The sequence below is a fragment of the Microtus oregoni genome, unplaced genomic scaffold (assembly GCF_018167655.1).
Source record: "Microtus oregoni isolate MIOR12 unplaced genomic scaffold, Mior012 000005F_ref0000423, whole genome shotgun sequence".
Classification (NCBI taxonomy): Eukaryota; Metazoa; Chordata; class Mammalia; order Rodentia; family Cricetidae; genus Microtus; species Microtus oregoni.
The window spans coordinates 40,690,438-40,696,765 of record NW_024543064.1 but is presented as its reverse complement, the minus strand read 5'-3'; positions in this window follow the sequence as shown (position 1 = coordinate 40,696,765).

Here is a 6,328-nt window from a genome sequence, read left to right as displayed (position 1 = left end):
GATCGCAGCGGGTGTCACGTCTTACTATATAGCCAAGGCTAGCCTTGAATTAGTGAAATTCCTGTGGCACTGGGATTGCACACCACCAGCTATGTAATAGCATTCTTACAAACTATCAGCTGGGCCAGGCGGTAGTGGCCCATGCCTTTGATCCAGCAGATCTCTGAGTTGATGTCAGCCTGGTCTACAGAGAGAGTTCCAAAACAGGCAGGGCTACACAGAGAAAACCTGTCTGGGAGGGGGAGGCAGAAAGAGAGAAAGAGAAAGACAGACAGACAGAGAAAGGAGAGAGAGAGAGAGAGAATTGCTAAGGGGGAGTGAGGCCAGAAGGTTGACTCACAGGTATAGCACCTGCTGTACAAACAACCTCAGAACCCACGCAAAGCCAGGTAGGTGCGATGGCCCTCACACAGTCCCACAGTTTGTGTGGTGGAGACGGGATCCCAGAACTGGCCAACTAGGTAGACTGGCCCACATCAGCAAACTCTGGGTACAAATGAGAGACCACGCCCTGGTATACAAGGTAGAGAGCGATCAAAGAGAGGACACTTGCTATCAAACTCTGGGCTCCACTTGCACACACATGTAAACATGAAGGCACATACATGCACAGCCCACACACATATGCACGTTACAAATAAAAGAACTAGCAGCTTCACTAGACTCATCCCCCCACCCACAGTGACCTAAAGTGCTCCCCTAAGGCCTTTCCCTCAGAGGTTCCCCACCTCCCAACAGCACCACCCTGGGAATTAGGTTTTTAACACGTGAAGAGACACCACTGCAGCCCAGCATGGCCCAGTCATTCGCGGCACTGAGGCTGGACACTGGGGACACAGAGGCACCCACAGCACTTGTCCTTTAGGGGCTCGTGGTCTCGGTCATGACCACCGTTTGAGCACAAACTATCCTTGTCCTCTTTGCAACCCTCCGAGGAAACTTTCACTGTCACCATTTTTCAGACAGAGAAACTGAGGCTCAGCCAAAGCAGCTGCTAGGAACACAGGCAGACCCTTGAGAGTGTGGCGGCTGGAATTAGGAGCTAGTCCTGCCTCCATCTTTCCGCTCGAGACGTTGGAAACCAAAAGGCCACACATCATCTCTGAGTATGGCCTAGATGCTGGGCTAAGGCCAGCTGCGCGGGGTGGGGGTGGGGTCTCCACAGCACACTGTGTGTGCTCAGCCTGGCCACGTGGAGAGCCCAGGAGAACACCCTGAGGTCAGACACTGCTCACCTGATCAGCAAACTGTCAGGGCCAGGATTCCCTGAGGGAACCTGAAACCAGCTGGGTTTCTTCACTCCAGGAATAGAGGCTGACACAGCTCCTCAGCCACTGATGGCCTCTGCTCAGGTTCCCTGAGGCCCCAGCAGGCTCCGGACATCAGTGGCCGCAAGCTGTGATGCCTGCATCCCCCAGTGACAAGGTTTCTTTGTGTTGCAGCTCTGGCTGACCTGGAACTCTTCTGTAGGACAGGCTGGTCTCAAACTACAAGATCCTCCTGCCTCTGGCTCCTGAGCAAGATGTGGTTGTGAAGTCACTGTGGGGTAGATAGGGATGGTGATATTGTCTTCTGCCTGCAGGGAGCCCCTGGAAGAGAGCTCCCGTGAGGAAGATTGGGGACTGGAGCCCATTTTGCAGATGAGGAGATTGGGGCTCAGATATAGTTTGCCCTAAGTTATAGTGAGTATGTGGCCCGCCTGGAGTGAGCCTAAGCGGCCCCTGCCAGTGTCCCTGATTCTGTGAGAAGGAAAGAGTACTCCTAGGACCTCTGAAGGGGGTCCTGGGCATAGCAGACAAACACCCAGGTTTCTGAGTTGGTTTCCCAATAGAATGCTGCCAAGGATTCTATAAGGAGCAGGTTGTAGCTGGGTGAGGTATCACATAGTTGTAATCCCAGCACTTAGGAAGCAAAGGCAGGAGGATTGCTGCAGGTCCAAGGCCTACAGAGTGAGTTCGGGGCCTGCTGGGGCTATAAATTCAAGCCCGGTTTCAAAACAGCAACATAAAGGAAAAGACCGTATTGAAGAGCAGGTAGAGGCTCAGCGCAGCTGTGTGCAGGCCTTACGTGAGAGGCAGGAGACCAGCTAGCCTTTAGCTTCCTCTGAGCCTGGCGGTTCCTTTGTTCTGCAGTTTCTAGACTCAGCCTCCAGTGGGCATGCGGTGGGATGGGCTGCAGGTGGGACGAGAGGAGCCAAGGGTGAAGGATTCCCTCGGGGCCTGCATGTTTGCAAAGGGTGCAGTTTGGATTAATACTCCTGGTCACTGTTAAGTTTGGGCTAGATTCTAATGTTCCTCAACCTTTGTGTTGAATGACCCTTTCATCATCAGAAAATGTATGTTACAACTCATAATAGTAACAAAATTACAGTTATGAAGCAGCAGTGAACATAAGTTCAGGGTTGGGCGTCACCAAATATGAGGAACTAGCTGAATTAAAGGTTTACAGCATCAGGAAGGCTGAGAGCCACTGCCCTAGAGGGTCTTTGGTCTTCTTTTTCTCTCTGCCCCCTGAGCTTCATAAAAAGACATGGCACATACCCTGCTGGGGCTGGTAGTCACTGCAAAAAAAAATCCCTGCTTCCCAAAGCAAGTTTACAGGGCACCTTACGTGTGGCACACCCTGCTTGATGGACATAGGAACTAGTTAAAAAGCGGAAGCTGTCCCTGTCTCCTGTCACCTGGCAATCAGACAACTGACCCTAAGCTTGTACAACAGGCTACTTACTAACACGTGAGCTGAGAGCCCTCCCCGTCCTCTTAGAAACATAGGAAGGGGTCCCCGCTTACTCGCGTGGACCTGAAAGTTCTTCAGAGTCCCATGTTGTCTTTCTGTGGCGTTCAGAACTTTCTCAATAAATCTCTTACCCAAGCCGGGTGGTGATGGCGCACGCCTTTAATCCCAGCACTCGGGAGGCAGAGGCAGGCCTGGTCTAGAAGAGCTAGTTCCAGGACAGGAACCAAAAAGCTACAGAGAAACCCTGTCTCGAAAATAAAAAAAAAACAAACAAAAATCAAAAACAAACAAACAAACAGAAAAACAAATAAATCTCTTACCCAAGAAGATAATCCAGCTCCGGAGTCTGAGGCCTTTCGGTCCCTGTCTTGAAAGTCTTAAGGACGGTTTTGATATTGAGGCCCTACGTGGTGCTTGACCGTGGCTGCCACTTTACACACGTAGGATGAGAAACCTCAGTTGAAGAATTGCCTGTATCAGGTTGGCCTATGGCATGTCTGTGGATTTCTTGGTTGCTCACTGATGGAGGACGGCCCAGCCTTCTGTTGGTGGTACCGTCCATAGGCAAGTAGGCCTGTGCTAGCTAGGAAAGGGAGCCAAATAAACTAGAAGACACAATCCAGTAGGCAGAGCTCCTCTGCCGTTCTGTTTGCATCAACTGCTGCAGGCGCTACTGCCCTGACGGCACCCGGGATGGACTGTGATGTGGAGGAGGTGTAAGCCAAACAAACCCTCTTCTCCTCCGGGTTGCTTTGGGTCATGGTGTTTATTGGGGCAGCAGAAGCCACACCAGAACACTTAGATTTTTATTTTATACTGGACCCTGCAAATTCTGTAGTTTATTTATGTGGCTGCTGGGCTCTGGGCTGGGAGGCAGCTGCTCCGGACCCACGGTGGCTCTGGGATTCGTCAGAGGCTTGTCAATCCCAGGATCCCATCGTTTAGGCTAATGGCTGAGTCACCAGCAGACAGGAAGGAAGCTAGCCGAAGCCCCACCAGGCAGGTCTGCCTGTTACCGCAAATCTCTTCAAGACAGACGTACAGACACAAGGGAGGATCTGGCTGGAGAGATTCTGGGGGTCAAACTGGAAACTGTCCTGACTTGAGGGGGCTTCAGCTTGGTGTCAGAAGGATATGATAGCCAAAATGTAATCATAACATGCAAAATATACTCCAATAAAGCTGTTAAAATGCAGCCGTGATGTGGGCAAGTGATAGACACAGCGCTTCCTGTGTGCAAATAATTAATTCACGGAAACCCAGGCAAGAGCAGGTCAGTGGAGAGCGGTCTCCACAGGACATTCAAGCCTGTCTCCACCTGTGTGACCTCGGCCAGTTACTTGGCTTCTCTGTGCTTCCATTTTATCACCTGGAAAGTGAGGAGAAAAATATCCCCTCCCCTGGGTTAGTGTGATGATTAAGTTTACATACACAAAGCATGGTGACATAAACGAAGTACCGTGTAGAGAGAGTCATCCAATTCTCAGGATAATTCTGCAGTGTAGTACGTATGTTATAGCATTCCCATTTAACAGATGGGCAAACTAAGTCTTGAGAGAGGTTAAGTGGCTTGTTGGTCACAGCGCTCTTAAATGGAGGAGCAGAAGGTTGGGCCCTAAAAGCTAGGTCACACTTTATGGCCATTATCCCTAGAATTTCGACCAAAGTCGGTGTCTTGATGTGGGAGTGTCATATATCAATCTGTTGATTTCATTGATTAAGCAATAAAGAAACTGCTAGGCCCATTTGATAGGCCCACCCTTAGGTGGGTGGAGTAAACAGAACAGAATGCTGGGAGAAAGAAGCTGAGTCAGGGAGTCGCCATGGTTCTCCCACTCCAGACAGATGCAGGTTAAGATAATTCCTGGTAAGCCAGCTTGTGGGCTACATACATTATTAGAAATGGGCTAGTCCAGGTGCGAGAGTTAGCCGAGAAAAGGCTAGATATAATGGGCCAAGCGGTGTTTAAAAGAATACAGTTTTCGTGTAATTATTTCGGGTAAAGCTAGCCTTGGGGGCGGCCGGGTGCCGGGGATGCAGCCCGCCGCTCTTATTACTACAACAGTGTCTAACCTTTGTTTTCTAAGTTCTAGGGAATAAGTGTCAGGTCTATTCTGCTCCAAGCCTTCTGAATCAGTCCGCTAGCTCCTTCCTCCTCTGCAGGCTCGGTCTCTCTGGCCTGTGAACTCACCTCCGCACATTGGTCCCAGCCTCTCACATCTGGGCAGCATTACACGGTGTCCGTTTTCACTTTCAGTGGCTCATCGGTTTGTGGCCGACTTTCTGTCACTCAGACAGATCCCAACTAGTCAGGGCTGCCTGCTCCCCCCCCCCCCCCCCCGGGACCCTCGGCCCACAGGGGAGGGGGCTGTGCAGTCTAAACACTAAACACCAGGAAATTAGGGTCGTTGCTGTCTGGGTGTGTTTGGATTCAGTCAACAAGCGTGGGGAAAGAGGCAAGGCCACACGGGCCCCTCTCCTTCTTAACACATCCCACGTGAGAGTCAGTCTCCCCACTCTGGAAGAATCTGAAGAAGGTTACCCATCATGCTCTAGGTGCGGTCACGGTCTATTATAACTACAGAGGACTAGGCCCTATAGCCTGTCTCTGCCACAAGGTCTGTTGTCAAATTCCCAACAGGGGCGCTATGCAGAATTACACAGACAATACAGCAGGTGGACTGAGGCTGTAACTCGGTTGGTAGCGTGGTTTGTTAAGTACAAAGAACACCTTGCATTCCACCTTCAGCACCACACACAGCGGCAAATGTCTGTCATCCAGGCACTGAAGGGTGAAGGCAAGAGGATCAGGAGCTCAAGGCTAGCCTGGCCTACATAAAACCCTGTTTCAAAACTGTAAACAAACTACCTGTATTCAAGCTCATTTGGAGCTCACTCTTCATTGGCTGCCACTGGGAAACCAAACCCAGCTCAGATGACCGCTCAGACACAGCCACAGTTCAATTCTTTTTAATTCTCATATAACAATTTTGTGAGATACATACAGTTCTTGTTTTAGTTTATAGAAATTCAATTTTATTTGCTATCAAAAGACTAGACAGGGTTGGTGCACAGCTATAAACCCAGCACTCGGTAGGCAGAGACAGGTGGATCTCTGAGTTTGAGATCAGCCTGGTCTACAAAGTGAGTTCCAGGGCAGCTAGGGTTGTTACACAGAGAAACCCTATCTTGAAAAACAAGCAAACAAAACACTAGGGAGGACAGAAATAGAAAATAGAATTTGTACTAAGCATATAGTTTATACCCAGTATCAGCAGTGGTTAGCGGGTCAAAGAGAGGTAAGCTGGCTGTCCACTGTCCCAGTGACTAGGTAGCTCGTAAGTTCCTTCATGTGTGTGCATTTTACACACTGAACATGACTCTATAGTGTGGCCCTTGAGCAAGCAGCTCAGCATTTTCATCAGTTCTCACACTGGTCCTCACACTGGTCTCCATCGACGGGAGAAAAGCTGTGTATGTCCAGCAACAGTGGTGTGTTACCTCATGGCTGTGTGTGTCCAGCAGCAGTGGTGTGTTACCTCATGGTTGTGTGTGTCCAGCAACAGTGGTGTGTTACCTCATGGCTATGTAT